The sequence below is a fragment of the Desmodus rotundus genome, chromosome 9 (assembly GCF_022682495.2).
Source record: "Desmodus rotundus isolate HL8 chromosome 9, HLdesRot8A.1, whole genome shotgun sequence".
NCBI lineage: Eukaryota > Metazoa > Chordata > Mammalia > Chiroptera > Phyllostomidae > Desmodus > Desmodus rotundus.
In genome coordinates, this window is record NC_071395.1 from 107,852,857 (window position 1) to 107,874,769 (window position 21,913).

The 21,913-nt window shown below is 49.9% G+C and overlaps 1 protein-coding gene across 2 annotated transcripts in view; it reads right to left on the reverse strand.

The window, feature by feature from the left end:
* MAP3K14 (mitogen-activated protein kinase kinase kinase 14) overlaps nt 1-15,544 on the reverse strand; it is a 39,426-nt gene extending 23,882 nt beyond the window's left edge. Inside the window, exon 1 of one of the 2 annotated variants that reach the window (XM_053930719.1) lies at nt 15,422-15,544. The gene's annotated coding sequence lies outside the window, so the exon portion shown is untranslated. The remainder of the gene's footprint in view (nt 1-15,421) is intronic. The other variant, XM_053930718.1, reaches the window with a different exon arrangement.
* Nucleotides 15,545-21,913: the final 6,369 nt, after the last annotated feature.

The window sequence follows — 21,913 nt, forward strand, 5'->3', positions numbered from 1 at the left end:
GGCCAGAGCCAGGCAGAGTCAGCTGGCCTGGCAAAGCAGTCATCTGGCCGGGCAGACACAGAGCTCCCCAGGCAGGCCCCGCCCGGGCTCCCTTTCTACTGGGCCTGCCCTCCCCAAACCCCTGCCCAAGCTTCTCTTCTAGCCAGACCGCTCCTGTCACTGGTCCTCACAGCGCAGCCATGGGTGAGCCTCAGATTCCTGACCTCTGCTCACCCCGTCGCTTCCACGGAGAATGACCTCTCTCTTTATTACCATCTGTCCGATCTCACCTATGCTTTACAACCTGTCTCGTCGATGAAGCCCTTTACGGTGGGCCCCCGCATTCATTCACCCAGTGCTCAATGAGTGTCTGCTGAGGGCCAGGGACTGTAACAACACGAGCAGCCACCAGATGCCTTCTGTTGTGGGGCTGGTGCTCGGTGCTTTACCTCCATTGCTGATCAACCTCCCAGCATCCTGGCAAGGTTGGTGGTATCATTCCCATTTGACAGGTGAATAAACTAAGTCTCCAAGCTATAAGTTACCTGCAGAAGTAAACGGAGCCCCTTTATACAATTGAAGCATCTAACATGGGGTTAGGGCTAAAGCTAGGACATACCTGGCTCTTTCCCCTGGGACTCAAGGGTCCTCAGTTTCTTTCTAGAATAAAAGCTTGTTGGCAGAGGTACCTGGAACAACCAAGAACTGAGCAGTATTATTACCCATGTGGATATTACTACCCTCATTTTACCCACAAAATCTACCCACCATTGGTAACGGTTTCTTAGCTTGTGGACACGCAAGAATTAAAAATGAGGGCTTTCATCAATAAGGGCCGAATTGGCAAAATATTGGTCAGATTGCTACTTGACTTATATTAGTACCTGTTCCTAGGGTATTACGATTTTGAACTTGATTAGCTTTACCAGGTCATTTTATTTTCTTAAAACAATGAAAAAGAATCTCATACACAACACACACGTACAAACAGGAGTTCCAGGAAAGATGGCGCTACCGTCATCGAAGGAGTCACCGAAAATGTCATCCCAATAAATTCAAGAGAAAGGGGAAAAAAAGAGAGAAAGAAAGAAGGAAAGAACCACTGAAGGACGTGGTCTGACGAGCAGAAAAGTACATGAGAGAAGAAATGGGATGCAAGAAACAATGGTAGGCCCAGGAATCAAAATGATATGCCGGGCAGGTTAATGGACAATTGAATGTTTAAACATATTAGTTTGAACCATTTGAAAACATTAAGTTCCAGACCATATAAGGAAGGAAGAAGGGAGGAGTGGGTTGTTCCATAGGGAAAGAGCAATAAGAACCTTGTCTCTAGGTGGAATTTACATATCAAAATGTTTCTACCTCATTAGAAAAAAATCATACTTATACACATATGTTAAAATTTAAGAGTAGCCATATGAATAGAAATTCAATTCAGAGTTTCCAAACCAGAAGGGCGAAGAAGGAAAAACAGAAAGCTTGATCGCTCCAACAAAGGTAAGGAGAGGAAGAAAAAAGAAGCAAAGAAAGACAGTGTAAAAGGCAACGCGAGTTCAGGCGGCACACATAAGTTGAAACAGTAACATATCATGAAGCACAACAGACGGAAACAGATGAAACCCACCTATCAAAACAGACCATCAGCTAGGATTTTAAAAGATCCAGCGAGCTGGTGACTACAAGAGACAAAACACAGTTATACAGAAAGGTTGAAAATAAAAGATGGAAAGAGATATCCAGGTTAATACAAAAACATGTAACGTTGATATCAGACAAAATACTTAAGACAAAAAGATGAAACAATCACTTATATGCACACCCAATAAAGAGCCTCAAAACCCAGAGACTGGGGTTGGGCTGAGGCTTCTGGATGAGAGAGGTCTTGGCTTCAGAGTGTCCTATCACAGGGCAGAGAACTCCGGGGCTTGTAACACAGCATTCTTTGGGCGTGCGCTGGGTCTGCTGGGGCCGGGCCCTGTGCTGAGCACTGGGGTACATGGAGGAAGAAGATGCAGTCCCCTGAGAAGCTTACAGTGTACTGGGGAGAAGGAGACAAGTAGACAGTTACAACGCAGTATAGTAATGCGGCAACAGGTGCAGACACAGTAGGTGCTAGCCCAGCCTGGTGGGTGACAGGAAAGGCTCCCTTAAAGCAGGTCATGCCCATGCTGGGTCTCGAGAGCGAGCAAAAACTCCCCAGAAAAAGGAGAGGTATTTCAGGGAGAGAGAATGGCTGACGTGAAGGCACAGAGTCCACACGGCAATCACAAACAGCTCGAAGTTGCCGCTGGGCAGTTTAGGTCAGGAAGCCGCAGAGATGAGGCTGCAGATGGGGTTGGTGTACCAGATAGTGGAAGTGTGCTTGGTCCTGATACACCTGCAGAGGTTAAGTTCTCAGGAGAGAGAGAGGGGTATAATTCAGGGGCAGATTTCAGGTGGAGGAGCCTACAGGGTAGGGGCAACGGTGGGTGGTGGGGCATTAAACCCTGCCATTGGGACAGACTCTCCCCCCACCTCAGGTGGAGAGACCCAGTGGGCACTGGGACCCAGACGCAGACGCTGAGGAAGGAAGGAGGATCCAGCTGGAGGAATCAGGAATCGCAAAACCCGCCTCACCTGCCAACTTGAGGCCTGCCTCCCAGGAGAGCGATTTCCCCGTAAGCATTTCCCATTAAGGAGGCTATGAAATGTAAACGTGCATTCATCATTACAATCCTACAGATCAATTACAAAAGAGAAAACTGCCGTGCCCACAAAAATGCATTCTCGCCGCCAATTTCATAGGTCGAACTGCCTGGTAACTGACATGTATGGGATGAAATTTATGACCCTGCTTCAATTCCCACCATGCCCGTCAACTGGCTAGCCCCCCACACGCAGGGGTACTGCGGTTGACGGGCCCCTTCAAATGTTTAAGGCAATCATCCGACATCTATTCTATTAGCATAGGTTTTACCCACTTCTAGCTTCTCCCCCACACCCTCCCATCCCACACGGATGCTGAGCTAATCTAAAAACATCATGTCCTGAAAATAACCTCAAGTACAAAGACATCTATTGGCCCTGCACTGCTCGCGGGCCCAGTCCCAACTCTGTGGTCTATAATGTCTGACCACTCTTTCCCTAAACACGAGGTTTGGCTCTGGCCACTGTGATCTTTTCACACCCTGCTAGCGACTCAAATCTGCAGGGCTCTAGAGGAGCGTGCCACGTTCTGTGTGGGCCACCCTGCCCGTCCTGCTTGTCCTCCGCAAGCGAAGCTGAGGCCTCCCACCTCCAGGAAGTCCTCCCAACAGCTCCGCTGCACAGGCTCCTTTTTGACTGCATACAGTACCGGGTCTCCTCACTTTTCTCACCCTCACCCTGGCCCTTAATCACACCCTTCCTCCCGTTAATCCTCACATGGAATAACGTAGATAAAAGAGCTCTGGAGAAGGTAAGGCATCAGGCCAAGAGAAGACAGCCATTTCTGAGTGCACGGCTCAGTTCTGCAATCTAGGTACGGAGCAAACAGTGACACGGAAAAAGATGCACAAAGATGTTCGGTGTACTTTATAACAGTAAAAATCTGGAAAAAATGTCTAATTTTAGGGGAAGGATAATTACTAAGTGAATCCTGGTACATCCATTAAAATTGCTTATCATTTTAACTATGCGGAGAAATGCTGATAGGGTGCAATGTTAACAGGAAAAGGGGACAGAGTTATAAGTCAAGTGCGAGCCCGCCTATCCTGTGTCTGTGTGTTACACCCACATTTATAAAAATGCCAACACCTACCACGGACACACAGCACGCTCCTCTCTTGGAGGTGTTTGTTATTCTTTAGACTTTTACATTTTTTCCACATTTTTGTTTCAGTGAGCATGTATTCCCTTTCTAAATGTTCATTTTTTTTTCGCGGATATTTCAAGTGGTTCAGAAATACAGCAAGGATATACAGTGCCAAGTGCAAGTCCTTTCAACCCTTCTCCCATTCCAAGGGGATCTCTGTTACCGGTTTCTCGTAAATATATTTCTCCAGAGAAGTTCTCCGAATGTTACTTTTATAGTGGAAAATTAAAAAAAAAAAGCTATAACTAAAAAAGGGGCCTCTAAGTATGGGATGAGAATTTAGGAGGTGCTGGTCCACCTTTCTGAATGGGGCCTAATAAGTAGGAGATGACTGTCCCCCGCTCTCCCCCAACCCCACACCACTCACATAGGAAGCCTCACCAGAATTGCTGGGCTAGTTAATGAGATCTGGCAGCAGGGCCACTAAAATGAGCAAGCTCATCCCTCCGGTTCTGGCTGTCATTTCACTACCTTTCTTGTTCTCCTCTGGGGACACCGGGTTTGATCAGTTATGACTCAAAGAGTAGGGAGGCGGTCAAAGATGGCCCTGTCAGCTGTCCTCGATTCCGATGGCCGCTGCTTCCCTGCTGTTATTTATCACCACCCACTGACACGTGCACGCAGTGGTTATGGGCCTGGGCTAGTGCTGGGTAGCAGAAATGCTCGTGGGCACGCGTGGCCCCATAAAGAGTGGGAGACAGCAGAGCTGGACCTGAGAGAGAACCACCCGCCCTGCCCTGGATGCTTACGTCAACAGGTGGGATCTCAGGGAAGGTCCCAGTCGGGAAAACTGCAAGGGGCAATTTTTTCTGGCTAGTCTCTCCTACCTTCCTTATATAATAGCTGACCCTGTTTTTAAACAAAATCTTTGTTTTCAAACACAAAAGTAATACCTGTTCACTGTAAAAATTCAAACGATACAAAAGTAGACAGAGAAAAAAATCCCCACGCTGCTTCCTCCTCCCCACAACATAAGACACACTTAAGTTTGGTGTGAATCTTTCAGTTCCATTACTATACACATACAAACACGTAATTTGGGACTATTTACAAGATTATACATACATAATATTCTATAGTTCTAAGTGGTAAATTTCTGGAATCAAAATTCCTGGGTGACCCTTTTCTCAGTGGGTTCTCTCTTCTCTCCTCTCTCTATGTGTTGGGGAGTAGGCAGCGCCCATCAGTCAAGGGCAGGTGGTCCCCAAACACCATATTGGTTATTGGCTAGAAAGATATCCTTGCCCTCCAGGTGCTTACAATCAAGTTGGGGGAAGTGGGTGGGTGGATAAATAAATGACAAAGGACTCGCAAAATGATCTTGGGATGAGAGGACCCTAGAAGTCATTTATTCCAACATATCACTTAATAATCCTGAGGGATGACCATCCAGCTACATAACGGGATGGGTCTGAAGTTAAAAGATCTCGTTCGAATCTTAGTCTCTCAACCCTCTGCTGTGTGACCACGGGCGAGTCACCCATCTGAGACTCAACAGTCTCATCTGCTAAACAGGGACCCTGAGACCTCCATAAAAGCACTTAGTAGGACAATTACATGTAAGAAACAATGTTTCCATGCCCAATACAGTGCTTGGCACATACATGGTGGGTGCCCTATACGCATCAGCAGGAAGCTGTCCTAAGATGAACAGCCCTTCCACAGTCCTCGCCTACGCAAAGCTGAAACGAACCTCCCCCGGCTGCCAGCCAGTGGCCCCTGTGTCAGAAGGAAGATCTGGACCAAACACTGTGGAAGAAGGAGGCGAGAAACCCGAGAGCAGAGGGACAGAAGCGGTCAGGAAGAAAAGGACAACCCAGGAAGGAGAATGCTCTTTGACGAACACCACACACGCCACCCAGCTTCTCTTGCCACTGGCAGCTCTCCTGGGCTGAGGAATGACCCGCCGGCACACGATGAACCGGGACCTAGAATTCCTTGGCAGCGAGACCTGAAATTAGCTGTCCTGTGGGCATCTGTGGGTGCTTTTGGCCACCTGCTGCTCTGCGTGTACACAATTACAGGCTGGATGCAATAATAATCAAACTAATAACGACAGCTATGATTGGTTGCTATGAATTAGGTCATATGTGCATTATTTCCGAATCCTCACAACAACTCTGTGGGCAAGGCACGAGCATCATTCCCTGGATACGGAGGAAAACTCTGAGGCTCCGTAGGTCAAGCAATTTGTCCAAGATCACAAAGCAAGGAAGCGCCAGACACAGGAATTGCACACGGGACTCTTTCGTGTTAAAGCTCATACTCTCAGCCATGGTGCTGTATCCACTTTCAAACGATCTAAGTCTTAAAAATTGGGACTCACAGGCAGACACTGCCAAAAGCCAAAGGTTTATTAGTGAGAAACTCAGGGACTGACCCAAGAGGAAGCATCTTAATCAGGAAGCATAAACGCAGCCAGCCTGTGTTCTGGGAAGAGCAACTTTAAGACAGCACTGGGGAGCAAAGGCTCCGGGCCGGACGGGCAGTGGGCCTCTGTTCACAGGTGACCCTCTGGTTCGCAGGCCAGCATTCGGTCTACTGAGCCACACTAGCCAGGGCTGGGTTTTTTGTTTTCTGTTTCTTTTTTTAATAGCAAAGCCTTGAGTATCAGCTACTATCTTCATAAATATGGTCAGTATTTGGTCTCCAGGCCCCTGATTTGGGCATCATATAAGCTTTAGAAGAAAAGCATGACAATAGCATTTTTAATTTAACTTTTAAATCCTTTGCATGAGGAGAGCCAATAGCATCTAGGAAAGATGCCACCAGGTCTTCACGGATCCACAGAGACAACCATGCAACGGCGTGCGGGAGAACGGGGGGTGGGGGGGTGGGGGGAGGACGCAGTATCAAGGAAAAAATCCAGCCACAGACGTACTTCATTGCACACGATGCGCAACAAGGAATTTTCAATGTATGTTACATAAAAACTGTCAAGTGTCCCTGAAACCTGTAGATCGGGGCTTTGTGTGTAACTGAATATGCTGGGCTGCAGCGTGTACTGGTCAATAACGACCAGTTTCTCAAGATTACAGTGCCACAAACTGCCCTGAATGTGACATAAAGTTAGGCCGACACAACCAGCCTTCCCTGATGAGTCAAAATGCACTTCTGGATCGCGCCAGCCTGAAGTCATCATTACAAGCAAAGTTTGGTTGTGAAAAATGCTCTCCTTATGTAACCTTCCCGACTGGCTTCTGAGCAAGGAGCAGCTCCCCAGGCTATGCCCAATCCACAGCCACACAACCGCTCCCCTCCTCTCTCTGTCTGCAACTCTGGTTTTCCCAGGTGGGACCGGCTTAAAGCACAATCTACCTGTATTCGGAGAAGATGGAGAAAGACAGGCCCGGCCTTCCTGTAAGGGAGGAGGCTTCAAGTTCATTGTAGTCACTGGTGACTGGTTCCGAAATTGAGGAACTAGTTTGAGGAACTTCAGAACACACAAGAAGGCCAAACACCTCGGCTTTCCACAGAAGGCTCCTGGCACTTGGAGGCCAACGGGAGGAGGCACACGGTCCAGCTCTGCCCTTGGGCAGTGGGGCCTTGACCGCGGCCTCATTTCAGGTGCTGCCCTCCACGCCCTTCGACAGACTCAGCCCGAGCGACCGGCTTGAGGACGTGCACAGTGGGAGTGACTTTGGCCTTTGCCATGTCCCTTTTCAATCGAGGTCCACATTCTTGTCTTCCCCCAGAAGGGAGAAAGGGCTTGGGACCTGTGGTGTGACACGACAGTCACCGAGGATCTCAGACCAATTCCTCCGTAAAAGAGGGGGGACCGTGAGACAGCCTGTGGTTCTCTCATCCTCCCCCAGGCCAGCAGGGCCTGGAAGAGGGAACGTGGCTTCTGGCCTTGCACTTTCACTCCATGACGAAGCTTAGCCAGTGGCCACCACGCACCAGGTGCTGCGCTGATCAGAGCAGATGTGTCGGGGACTGTGACAGACAAGGTCCTCACCCGCATGGAGCTTTCACTGCCCTCCTGGAAAGGCCTTCCTGCGGTGCTGAACCCATCGCTAAGAAGCCTTGTCACGGATCAGGCCTCGGCCTAGGAATCTGCCTCAGCCGCACCAAACTGCGGGATTTGCCAGGCTGGTCGCTGCCCTCCCTGTCCGGGGCTGGGGGGCTGGGACAGGTCGGCCAGTGTCTTCAGTAGCTGGAGACTCACGATCTGCCTCTGCTGTAAACTGTGCTTAAGCACTTTTCGACCCACAGTGCCGACACCGCTGCACAGGACTCCTTTCCCCCAGAGTGCTGAAGTTTCCAGATCGTTCTCCAGCTCCCATTCCAAGCGGTACCAGGCCCCAAGGTGAGCGAAATGCTGAGGGTGTTCCTGCCCAGACACCTGCAGGGTGGGGAGGGGGTGCTCTTCCCTCTGAGGAGTTTCGTGGGTGACAGTTCGTGCTGCGTCAAGCTGGAAACCAGGTGGAGTGGGGGGCACTGGGCGTGGCGCCTTCCTTGCTCCTCTCCAGAGCCCCCCAGTTGCAGTTCACGATTCAGCACCTGTAACTTGTCTGCTTCCACTCCACCTTCCCCCGCCATGATGACTCCTGAAGGGCAGTACCCAGTTGTGCCCGTCTTCACGTGCAAGCCCCTAGCAGAGCCGGCCACATCTGATACACTTCACAAGTGTGCACCCGACCAAAGAACGGCTGACAGGCTTGGGAGAAACAGAGGAGTGCCGCGGGCTCCGGGCGCCTGGCTGGCCTGGGACTCGGGTGTCTAGAAGGTCCTAGCGCCTGGAGAGCTGGAGGGGACGAAGCCAGCTCCCCGTGTAAGGTGTCACAGCGTGATGTACTGTGACTGCACCCCAGCAAGAAGGTCTTGTGCGAGCTGGCTATGCAGCCACCCTTGTCCTTCCGTTTCCCACAGGCTGTCCGAGAGACCTAGTCATTTCCTCTTCCTGGAGAAATGACCCTTCGGAGCTGAACGACATCCGTCTGCGCTCAGAGGTGGACGTATGCGCTAGGTGGGAGGCAGCACACGAATCTCTGCCTTTGACATTTATCTCTAGAAAGCTATTTCCGCCTCTCCAAGTTCAGCATTTGTCAGCTGGGTCTGTTGAGCCTGGTCTCGAGGAAATTGGTTCATCCAACTAACTTCCTGGGCCAAAGGGATCTATTTCTAATCTCCGCTGGCAAAAGCATCCTCATTGGAGGCTGGCTAAGCCCCCCTTTCTTCCCAAGCCTCCCAGCTATCCCTGGTAGTGACCAGTAGACTGAATCTGACCCAGTAAAAGAAAATGTCACTGTCAGCAGGTGGGTGGGAGGTGGCCCTTGGATACAACAGCTCTTTGTACTCGCAGGGGCCACCATCCAGATATGACATCATGCTTTGCCCACAGGACAAGTCTCTTCACTGACAGGAGCTGGAGGGATCTCACCGGGATGACACTGACTCCTCTGGCTCTGCTGGCCACCTGCATGCCACTGGCCACATGTCTGCTTCACAGGACAAAGATTCAGAAGAGCTTCCCAGTGCCCAGTGGGTTTGTGGCCTTACAGTCAACCATTCACAGCAACCGAACACCCGCTTTAGGTTAGATACTGCTTGGCGGAGGAGGAAAGTGCCCTACAGGTGTGGGTAACCTTTGAGACTTCCGGGTAACCCTGCCCAGAATTGTGTTTTCTTATCAACCTTGACCTTCTTTTAGTTACATGAACTTCATGGTACAAGAGAGTGCCAAATAAATAGCTTTCTGTTTACTTTTTCTGAGACCCAGAGCAGCTGCTGCTCTGACTCCACCCTTCCCAGGTCTGCCAGAACTTGCAGAAAGGCCGAGAGTGATGGGGTCGGGGTTGGGGAACAAAGGAGGAACAAAATACAATTCCTTTGTGCTGTGGCAGCACAGCTCAGCGAAAAGAGCCTGGACTTTAGTCACTTTCAGTCATTAACTGGCTTCGGGCAGCTCGCTTGGTTTCCTTGGGTCACCATTTTCTCTTTAGTAAAAAAAAGGAGCATGCAACCAGTAATTAGCATGCCCAGTCTGTAATTCTAATAGCACCGCCTTGACAGAGAACTCAAGGCCCGATGTCACTCAGCCACTCCTGCCCAAAGTGCCTGCTGGTTAGTCCAGACGGATGGGGTGTGAACTCTGGGGCCAGGGAAAGCTTGCTGACCACTTGCGAGGTAACTAGTTCTTTCTCTGCGAATTCAATAAAGCGAAGCCCACTTTGTGGGTGACCCTGGATGTTGATTACAGATGTCCCTGACTACCAGCAGTCAAGCTCAACAACTGCCCTGATCTAGAACAGTCTGAACAAATTCTTTGCCTGGATGGACACCTGCTCATGGCTTTAGTGGTAAGAGGGTCAGCAGAAGCCACAGCAACTGGGCTCTGTGGGAGGGATGGCCAGGCGTTCCTCTGTGGCTCCTTTCTGAGTCCACACGGTGGCTCCAGAAGTGCAGAGGTGGTGGCAGGCTTGTAGTTCCACAGTTTCCAGAAATGCAGGGTGTGATCCAGCCTTTCCCATTCCTGGAGCTCATGAGAGCCTCCAATGCAGGTGGTGAAAAGCCAGGCAGGTAGAAGAAGGTTGCCCGAAAGGTCTTTCTCACCAGAGTACGGTTTGTATCTCTCTGCTCTTTGCCAAGGGGATCCCCGGCTGCATGGAGTCAGAGCTCCCCTCCTGTTTCTTTGTTGACTGTCACAGGAAGTGGGCCATTTCCACCCCCAAGGTGGCTGGACTCAGGAGGCACCGAGACTGCTGACCTGGGCTCTGTGCCCTGGATCCATCTCTCTGTCAGTGGGCAGGCCCTGGGAGCCCACGTTGGCTCCAGTGTCCCTGCCTCCGATGCCCTTGGCCTGAAGTGAACATGATCTTTGGCAGAGAACTTCTCCACCAGGTCTGTTCAAGACTTCCTCTGCGACTGTGTTCGGTGAATAAATCGCCTGTCACCTCCACCCCTGCATGGGTGACTCACCTTCCAGAGAAAGTACTCTGCTCACCTAAGCAAAGCTGCCTGGAAAATGACGAAGGCACCTATCAAATGCAGCCTGTGGGGCCAAACAGCTACTGAGCCCAGCTCCAGACACACTCTGCCTCTCACCTCCAGCCGGAAGTCAAGTGTGGAGCTGCCACTCCAGGCCTGCTGGTTTCATTTTCATCTGAACACGATGCTTGACATCCGGTAATCTATTTTTTCTAAAAACTAGGTTCACTTTAGAAATGACTCTTTGGCCATCGAGACAGCTTCCCCAGGAGAAAACAAAATGTTATTTAAAGGGAACATCAGCCTGGTGGGAGCCTGTATTTTGTATCGTAGTGAAAATGGGGAAAATAATTTACAATGTAATGTGAAACCGTCTGCCCCCACCCCTTGGGTGATTTAAAGGGAACTCTGCAAGTCTCTGACTACAGATCCAGGGCCCCCCAGACATGGCACCCGTGAGACGGTATTTATACGAGGAAAGGATGGTAAGCTGGGGGTGCCACGTGGTTGTGGGAACCCTACCCCACAGAACCAAAATCGCCTCCTAGTCCCCCGAACAAAGAGGCACAAGTCCTTGTCGACTTATCTTCTACACAGCATTTTCCTTTTCCACTCCCCTACCCCGGAGTTAAGGTTGGGGGTTGGGACCCACCTCACCGCATGGAGGACTCAAGAAAGCCCTGGGAAGGCCCAGCTCTGCCTGTGGCTCAGAGGTCTGGGAGGGCCCAGGGTGCCCGGGGTGCCCAGGGTTCAGAATCACCGATTCTGACCAGGCAGAGCCTGGCTCAGTTGGAGGGTGGTGAGGGCAAGGTCTAGTGTAAGACAGGAAGAACTTGAAAGCTAAAACTTCTGGACGGAAGAAATGTCCCCCTGGAGGTGCTGCTGAGAAAATGACTCTGCCTTGTCAGGCAGTCTGACCCACCCTGACATCATCTTACAGAAAACAGGTCTAGTCGATGTGGTCATTGGCAGCTACTGCTACTGCTACTATCGCCACAATGTTTATAGCAGCCAACGCCACCACTGACAGCGTCCTGTTCCGTGGCTTATTACATGCCAGGCACTGAGCGCAGCGCTTAGCAGATACCCTCTCATTTTCTACTCAAAACAACCTGATGAAGTGTTTCTGATTCCATGGACAGAGGAGGCACCCCATGCTTAGAGAAGTGATTCGCCTGAGGTCACAAAAATAGTGGCAGACCTGGACCTGACCCAGATCTGCCTGCCCCGACAGCCCGAACCCCCACAGTTGACACGGAGACAGCATGGACCTGCTCCGCTGCTTTGGAGAAATCATCTCCCCACTCTGTCCTAAGGTCTGCATCTGTACAACGAGGGTGAGCAGACCCATCCAGAGGATGTGCTATTCATCTTCTAGCATTTTGGATAATTAGGGATGGATACTGAGTAATAATTAATGACACATATTAATGTTAATTAATACTTGCTTAACATAAATAGATAAAGAAGCTACCCTGATTTAGTTACTTTCAAAATTGACATGTTAGGGGGAGAAAAATAATTGATCTTTTCATGAGTTAGAAAAAGCAGCGAACTAGATGTCAAGAAAGGCGAGTTTAGACTCTGAGCACAACACTGATTTCCTGAGTAATCTCGTCCACTTTATTTTTCCTTACCAGGCTTCACTCTGCTGTCTCTCCTTATATGAATATTGTGAGACAGAACAAAAAATAGCTACAAAGTGCCATTAGTCTTGATCCCATATAATTTCAAGGGATTAAAGGATATAAAATAGCAAGAAGGTAAGAGAATCATTTAAGCTATAACACAGAGAAGGGAGCCCAGGCCACTGAGGAAAAACAACTTTTCTCTGCACTGTCTCCCAGGTAGTGAGGCTAGCCCACAACTAAGGGCTTCTATTCAACACATTTCCATGTCTTGCTCAGCTCCCCCGAAATGTTCTACTACACAATTTGCCCTATGTTTGGCCTTCCATTTCTAGTCTACTGCTTTCGACATTTCAGTCAGCACTGCCAAGGACATGCAAGGCCTTCACACATGCCTCACTTCGATGGCCCACCCTCTCCCCTGAAGATGCTCACGCCCACTCCTTTCCCTCAGCGTGCAGAGGCCAGAGGGGCTGGCGGTCCCGAGCCATCCCCAAACCCACTGACATGGACTCGTTGCCCTCCCCACCAATTTCACGCTGGTGCCATCAGAAGTGCCCATAATGCTCAGATGTTTCCAGTTTAACTGAAATACTAAAATGGGACAAACAGGAAGCATCAGACACAACTGCGGTAGTGACTTATTAATCATGAAAGCAGAATTTTAGTTGCATTTTAACCTTTTGCCAGGAAAAAAAAAAAAAAAAACAGCCCTGAGATGATGAAAGCCGTTGGTACAAATATGCTGCCAATATGTGCATCAAGCTGACTTTTACTTTTAATTTAGAACTGAATTTGGTTTTCAGGTTTCTTGACCATCCACCCAGAAAGACATCCATCAAGCCAACCCACGTGAATCTGTCAGCTCCTCGTCACTGTAGTCAGGCCTGTTAGGGAAGCTCGTGTGCTGCTGTCCACTGAGACAGGAAAAAAGTAGGAAATGCAGAGTGACTTCACAGGCCAAAGTGATAAGACACTCTTAAGAGGGTGCCAACAACGAAGAAAACAACCTGGGGGGAAGGGTTACCTCATCCCCATCTCTACCCATCTCTCACCAGACCCCGGCCGGGATGAACGGTTATCACGCACCGAAAAAGTCACAACAGTTGCTTGGAGTTGGACGGTCGACCAATCAAGGGCAAGCCTACTCCTCAACATTAAATGATATACAAACACTCCAAGCATATCACAAAGAAGTCAGTGTTCAACAGGAGAACCAAAATGAGGAAGCAAACCTCCATCTGTTGAGGCGAAACGGCCAACCAGACATTTTTGTTTAATAGATGAAGGCTCTTTTGGCAAGGTCTCTTGTCTGCAGAGCCACTCCCACAAACTCTACCAGACACTACCAGGGGCAAAAAAGCCCCTTTAAAACTGCTCCTTATATTCTTAAAACAGAAGATGACCTAAAGTTTAGCAACTGATTGCTGTCTGATTCACAAAAGTGCCAGGACACACACCTGGATACATGTTTCTAAACTTAAAGTCAGAGACTATTACTTTTATTTTGAGAACTCCTGAGAAGTTCACCACACCCTTCACAGTAAATGAGGATGTCCCTAAAGGTGTCTGAGAAACTCAGAGGTTTGGTGTCGCTGCACCAAAGGCACTGACTTCGACATCACTGAAAAAACACCAAGAGTAAATCCAAACGCATCATAAGCAAGACAAGCACCTCCCCACCTTTCTCCCACGTTAAGAGCATAATTCCACACCAAACACTTTTCCCTCTTTTCTGCATCTATGTGCCAGAATGTGGTCCTGGTCCAAGGTGAGGAGCCTGGGGAAAATTCCAGTAGCCTAGGCTTGAGTCCTCACCCTAAGTCCTAGCTACTAGGCTTTAGGCAAGATACATACTGCCCACCTCCTCAGGTGCCTTACCTATAAAACAAGACAAGACTACCTTATCACACATACATGTCTGAAGGAAAAAGGAGGTTACAGGTATGAAGATACAAAGTAAAAAACACATCAGTAATGTTAAGATAGCATCTCCTAATCTTTCAGAACGGCCATGTTTCTAGTCAAGGGGTTTTCAACATTTTTCCTGGAATAAACTTCAGACTGCTATTTTGAATTAGGCTCCACCTCTCATCATTTCATTTCACTTGCTTTTAGAGTTCTTAATCAAGTCACTGGTGTTCACTCTCTCCATTTAACAAAAACTGATTTCTTTACTCCATTCATCCTCTTTCCCACACATACTCATTCCCCATTCTGTCATTTAGGACTGAGAGCAACATTTTAACTTTAATAAGGAAGGAAACGCTTAAAAAAAAAATAAATTACCCAGCACCAAGGAGGCTCCCGGGCAGGTGAGACTCTCTGCACTGTACAAGCAGCCTTTTTCTGCCGGGTGCCCGGTGGCTGCAAGTTGCTAGGGGCCACAGCGGGCTTCTAAGATGGAAATATATTTGAGCCTACAGATAAAGTCCCAAGTGGAGTGGCCAGAAGAATTACAGAGGAGTCAGGGGAAGCAGGAGGATGCTGAGAGTGGCCAGCGTGCTCCGCTGAACGCCAAGGGCAGGCTCTGCTCCTTCTCCCCGCCTCGGGGTGTGTGACCCGAGAACTTCCCAGGGAAGGCCAGAGAGTTTCACTGACAGGGAGGGAGGACGCACCTACAGGGCGCACTTATACATTAAACACCTTCGGCCCCGAGCCGAGGGGAGCCCCTATCCTACCGAGCACCAAGGGAACAGGGCAGGAGGCGCAGGCCTGGCGGTGGGGACAGCTGAGCACTGGGGAATCGGGATGTTGGGAAGGGGAAGCAGGGCGCCCCCGCGCGCGCGCTTCTGGCGACCGTGTCGCCTGCGGGGGTGCGGGGCGAGCACGACGCGAGATCGTGGCCCTGGCAGCGTGCGTGAGAGCGTGCTGGCGGTGAGACCCTAGGGCTGAGGGCCCGCGCGCGAGTGGACTCGTTCGATCGGCCGCGCCGCTGACCCTACGATTCTTGGGTGGCGCGCCAGGCCGCATCCCGGTCCCGGGCTGAGGGGCTACCCATCCCCGGTGCTCCCCGCTCCGAGACTCGGGGTCCCGCTCAGTCACCTACCAGCCGAGCGCCGATCTCCCCAAGCAGCGACTGTCGCGCTCCCCTCGCCCACGATCTCCCGCTGCCGGTCGCCGATCGCTGTGCTCTGGGTCCACGATCGTACCGCCCCATGGACGCCCCGCCCCGGCCTCGGGCCCCACCCCTTTTCGTCTACTCGGCCGCCCCCGGGCCACGCCTCCCCCGGCGGCGGCAAATTCGCCTTCGTTCGCGCCTCCTACCTTTGGCCGCACCTCGACCCTTGGCCACGCCCACTTCACAAATCTAACCAATAAACTGGCACGTCTCAGTCCCGTCGTACCGTCCCTAGCAACGATTGGTTAATGGGGCCTCGCTTCCAGAAATGGGCACTATTTCCGGATAATGTTTATAGTAAAGACAGTGCTGGCCGGACGGATTGACAGAAGGCGGAGGCGGCCGGGGTTTGGTCTAACCACACAGGCGCTCTCGCCTTCTGGCAGGTTTTTTTTTACGGGTTGCGTTCTTCTGGAGGTTACGGGAAGTAAGAATCACTGCGCATGCGTGGGCACTCCCAACCTTGGACTTCAGTTACCTTGGAGACAAGCGCGGCGTTCTCGGTGCTTGGCCAAATTCTCCCTCTTTGCTCGAGGCCTTGATGGCTAAGGCAGGTGGGACGGAGGGGTGGGCGCGTGGAAAGTGGTGGTGGTGGTTAGAAACATTTTTATTGAATACTTACTCGGTGCTCAGTGCTGCAGAGTCCTTGAGCACTAGTAAGACAGGTTCTAGTTCCTGCCCTCGAGAAGTGTGGGGAGCCAAGGGCCTACACAGGTCAGACCTATGTGTTGAAACCCAAATCTGATGAGAGCGGGTGAATGGCGTGGTGCAACCCCTTCCCGCAGTCAGAGAAGCAACGTGGTGCCAGCGCTGTGCGAAGCATCTCCTTGGTGGGTTCACAGGTTACAGAGCCAGAAAGGAGACTGTAACTTGACTATGCACCAAGGTGTCAACAGTGGTGGTGTTGTTTCCCCCCCCCCCCCGAATATGGCCGTGGGGGCGAGGGGACAGTTAAAGTATGGATGTTTTTTCTATTCAAATATTTGCTTATCTGTATTTTCAATGAGGTTGTATTTTATTTGTAATACAGAAAACCCCCCCAAACTTTATAAGTTTGCAAAATGAAAAAGGTACACCCCCCCCCCCCCTTGGCTCCATCAGTGGTCCGCAGCAGGCAAGTGTGGTCACTGGCTTAGCAGTGGGGGTAGGTATGCCCTATCCAGAGCTGGGAATGAGGACCCCCTCATCGCTGGAAGGGTTGGAGCTGCTCAGCACCGCACTTCAGGCAGTCCTTGGTAGTTCCTGCTTCCGGAGATCTGCACCCTACAGACATCTCCCTTGTTGGGGAGTAGGGAAGACCATTCATTTAGGGAGGGGTCAAAACCTCACAACTAAGGGCCTCACCCTCTCACTCCTGCTGTCCTTTGTTTGGCTGGCTCAAATTTTTTTTTTGTTAATTTGAATTTGAATGCCTGAGGGCAGAGCCTGCAGTTTCCCCTAGCCCCTGTCCCTGTTGTCTTACACCCAACATTGAACTATCTGTCGTCTGATCCCTGAAGCATTCCAGGTTGTGGCGCAGGTAGAGCCTTGCTTTGGAGCTGAACAGTCTCTGGGGCATAAACTGGCTGTGCCATTGGTCAGCTTGCAAGATGGTGGGCAAGAAAGCTGGTGACCCCTAAACCTCCTTCCAGCTCCAGGGTTTTTCATTTCAGTGACTCAGGGCGAGGTGGAGTGTGGCTAGATGGTATGTTACAGGTTGGTATCAGCAAGCCCGGATGCAGGGCTTGCCTCTTCTACCACCTGTTTGCCCCTGGGCATACCACTTCTCAGGAAAAACCTGGGCACAGGTCCAGAGTCTGCAGATGCTCCCTGGCTCGCCTTTGCCTTTTCCATCTATCATCACCCATTGCTCCTTTAGGATACCCAGTGCCTGCATACTTAACCCAGCTTCCCTTGACGCTTCTCTGGGTCCCTGCCTACCCACATCCACCTTATCAAGATTATCTGCCTTTAAATCTATTTGTTAACACTAATGTGTATTACTGGGAGAGAGTGAATGTGATGACTCAAAACTGCAGCTCCCAAGAAGGAATTTCACAGCAGGCTGTAGAGGAGGAAGAAACCACTACAGACTAGTGAGGAAGGTACTATGGGATAAGAAGTTCTCATAATTTCAGCTCTTTTTCTCAGGCCTTTCCAAGCCCCACCACATGTGGGGTGAGGTGAGAAACAGCACAACACCCACTCTGAGTGAGCACCATGGAGTGTCTGAGCCTTGAAATGCTTGCACCTTCTGGAAGGAGAGCTTCAGAGCAAAGTTACTTCCTCCCAGTCCAGCCAGTTAAGTCATAGACAACCTGAAAAGGCTTCCAGCCCTGAGTCACTTGTGCAGCCTCAGCTCTGCTTTAAGGAAAAATAAATGGGCATTTACCGGCTGACTCACACCTGCAGCAGTGATACAGGTTCTCAGCACTCAAGAATTTCCACATCCCACCTCAGTGCTTCAAGTCTGGGTATAGAAGGGTAAGACTGTGTCCTTCCAAGAGGAATAGCAGCGTCTGTTTTTTGAGAGCTTACAAGAATTAAACCAGACACTTCTAAGTGCTTTTTCTGCATAACACCTGAATATTCACTTTAATCCAGGGTTTTCCAACTTGTCGCTATTCACATTTTGGATTGGATACATTTTTTAGCAGGGGGTAGCTCTCACATACATCATAGGATGGTTAAAAGTATTCCTGGCCTCTGCTCACCAGATGCCATCACCCCTCCAAACCCAGTTGTGACAACAAAACATGCCTTCAGACATTGCCAAATGTCCCCAAGGGAGCAAAACTGCCCTCAGTTGAGAACCCTTGCAGTCCGACCCCACAGAGTAGGGGCTATTACTATCGTCCCCACTGCACAAGATGAGCAAACTGAGGCTCGGAGAGAAGTAACTTTCCAAAGGTCATTTTGCTGCAACAGAAGACCTGGGATTCAAACTAAGTGTGACCCCAGGGTCCTTGCTGTCCTACATACAGGATTCTACAAAGGGACTTCAGGCCTTCAGGAGCCAGCTGCCCATCAGTTCTGTAGAGCAGTGACGAAGAGTGAATGAATTTTGAGCATTAGTGAGAGAATGCTATCGTGGGATCAGTTTTCCTTTTCTGTTTGCTTTGGAAGAAAAGAAATTGCATTCTGGTTTTTACTGCCTAAGCACAGTTCATGGTGTCTGCCCATGTTCAGTGAGAAAGTGTCTGTAAATCATCTGAGTGTCTGTGGCCCTCAGGCCCCAAATTCCTGTGGGATCCTGAAGTTACTCTTGAGAAGGACTCAGACATGAGGCTGAGATCAGACATGATTGGGGGCTGGTGGTGGATGCTCCTGAAGGAGATGCAGTTTTAGTCTCCCCTTCAGGGGCCTCCCTGAGGCTGCAGCTGGGATACTGTCACTGCCCTCCCTGGCTTGGACTTGTCCCACTGCTGCCACCCAGTCTGGAGGGGCCAGGGAGGCAGGAGAGAAAATGGATTCAGGCACTGGTGTCCTAGAGCTCTCTTCCTACTCTAGGCGAGCAGTGACAGTTTCATGTTGGTAGCTTGACATCGAAAGTGATGGGAGAATTTACACCATAGAAACTGGCAAACAGTATAAACCAGGGCCACCCACCCTCAACCTGGGTGTTAAACATTTACCAGCATACCATTGCACACAGATTCTGGACCCTGACTATTTGCTGACATGGGTGAGAAGAAGAGGTGCCAATCTCTGCAAAGGATGGAGTTGCCAGGGTGGGGGTCTCTCTGGGGGCACTTGGCAAAATTGACCTTACTGAGACCAGGTCCTGGACATACCTGTCTGAGACCCTTCCCAACTTCGAAGCCTTCTTAGGGAGCCCTGGGTTAAGACTTGACTCAAATTCTTCTCACTTCCTGATTGGTTATCCCCTTCTAACTCACCTCCCTGCCTCCAGTCTCCTCTGCACACTACGCTCAGCCCTTCGGTTGGATCTAATCCCCCTATGAGACCATTTAGGTGATATGTTCCACCCCCAACTTCCCTACGACTGCTCCCCTTTAGCTTCCTCTCAATGTCCAAGCGTGACCAAGTCTCTGCAGCCTAAAAACAGACAAATAAAGAAAGAAACCCTCCCCGTGTCCCGGCTTTTCCCAACACTGGTGGCCCAACCTTTTTCCTCTCCCCACTCCCAAACTTCTCAGTCCACCTTGTGTCTGTTTCACCTGCCACTTGCATGTACCCCTTCCAGTCTGGCTTCTGCCCACTGCTCCTCTCCATGGATGCCCACTAATTGCCTCCTGGTCAGGTGACCTCATCTCAGCTGTCACTTGCTGTCAGCCACAAATGTGATGCTTTGAACAGCTACTATGCCAGGCCCTGGGGAGGGATTGTGGAACTTCCAGACCAGTCCCTGCCCTGAGGGAGCTTCCAGTGTAGTGAGTGGGTGGACCTCGAACAAGTGGCTACTCATGAGGACTTAAGTCATTTCAGGTGATGAGAGGGTGGGTGGAGTGTACTGTATCAGGCGGGGCCCACCCATTGAAACAGAACTCACTCTGAGTTTTTACTGATGGAATTGGTTTTTTAAAGGGTGAACAGTAATAGTTCTTTTTCTTTTTCTTTTTAAGGCCTTTAAAAAATCCTCACCCGAGGATATGTTTTATTGATTTTAGAGAGAGAGGAAAAGGGAGGGAGAGAAACAATGTGAGAGAGAAACATCAATTGGTTGCCTCCTGTATGCACCTCAACCTAGGTATGTGCCCTGACTGGGGATAGAACCCACAACTTTCGGTGTATGGGGTGACACTCCAACTAATCGAGCCACCCGGCCAGGGCTATACATGGAATTTAATGCAAGGATTGGTCACATGGAGGATGGAATTGCTGAGAAGCTCAGCAGGAGGGGATAGAGACATAACCAGGAATCCACTGCTTCTCTAGGGTGGAGGGACTTTAGTGGAAGTGCTGTCATCAGTGGTTGGAGGCAGGGGTCACTTGGAAGAAATTGGAACCACCGAGGAGACAAAATCACTTCCATAGACACCATTCCAGACTGAGGGGGTGAAGATTCTCCTTTCCTTCCACCCTCTGGTCTCCTGCCAGAGTTTCTCATTGGCCCAGGGAGCTGCAGGGCCCGTTACCTGCAGTACGGAGCAGAGCAGAGAAGGTAGGACCGATGGGAGGGCATGCAACCCAGGACTAGCACAGGTGTGGGGTAGGAGAGGGTAATGGGAGGTGGGGGACTAACCTAGTGGAGAGGGCTCAGAGAAGGCCTGAAAGGGGAAGGAGAGAATTAGCAGGGAAAAGATTCTCAGCGGTCACTGGCATTTTTTATTAAATATATTGAGGTGACATTGGTTAGTAAAGTAATATAGGTTTCAAGCGTACAATTCTATAATACACCATCTGTATATTGTATTGTGTTTTTTAAGACTACATTTTAGAACAGTTACAGGTTCACATTGGAACTGAGCAGCATGTACAGAGATTTCCCACATACCCCCATGCCTGCTCACATACGCAGCCGCTCCCACTATCAACATCCCCCACCAGAGTGATTCCTTCATTACAAATGATGAACCTACATCACCACATTGTATCACCCAAAGTTCATTGTCTACATTAGGATTCACAAATGTATGATGACATGTATCCATCGTCATAGTATCGTACAGTGTATTTGCACTGCCCTAAAAGCCCTCTGTGCTCTGCCTATTCATTCCTCCCCCCACCCCCCAACCCCTGGCAACCAACGGTCTTTTCACTGTCTTCATCGTGATAACTGAATTGTGATCCACCCAGACAATGAAATGTTATTCAGTGCTGAAAAGAAATGAGCTATAAAGCCATGAAAAGACATAGAGGAATCTCAAAGGCATATTTCTAAGTGGAAAAAGCCAATCCGAAAAGGCTACATACTATCTGATTCCAACTGTATGATATCCTGGAAAAGGCAAAACTATGGAGACAGTAAAAAGATCATTGACATTTTGGGCCAATCCTCTTCCCGACGCTTTGGAGAGAGTGCATTTTCTGTTTCTGGGTTTTTTTTTGTTTCATTCTTAAAGACTGAGGCACTCCCCAAATTTCAGTCCTAAGTCCCCCACTTCTCTACACATCCTCCCTGACAGTTCCCATTCACTCCTGACTTCTTTTAATCATTCGGCATACATGAATCGAATACCGATGCCGTGCCAGGTGCTTGATTACATCCCGGTGACAGAGAGAGACGAATGAGCCATGAGGCCTGCCCTCAAGGAAGGAGATGGATGAGGTTTCAATACAACTCAGAGGGTAGAAGGAAGCCCTGGGTGAGGCAAGAACACATATAAGTGATCAAAGAAGGCTGCCTGGAGAAGGTGATGCCCAAGCTGATTGCTTCCAGGTACACTGGCAGTAAGCCAGATGAATGAGCAGGAAGATATTTCTGGCAGAAGAAATAAAATGTGAAAAATGCATACAAGGTCTGCGTTGAAAAAGTCC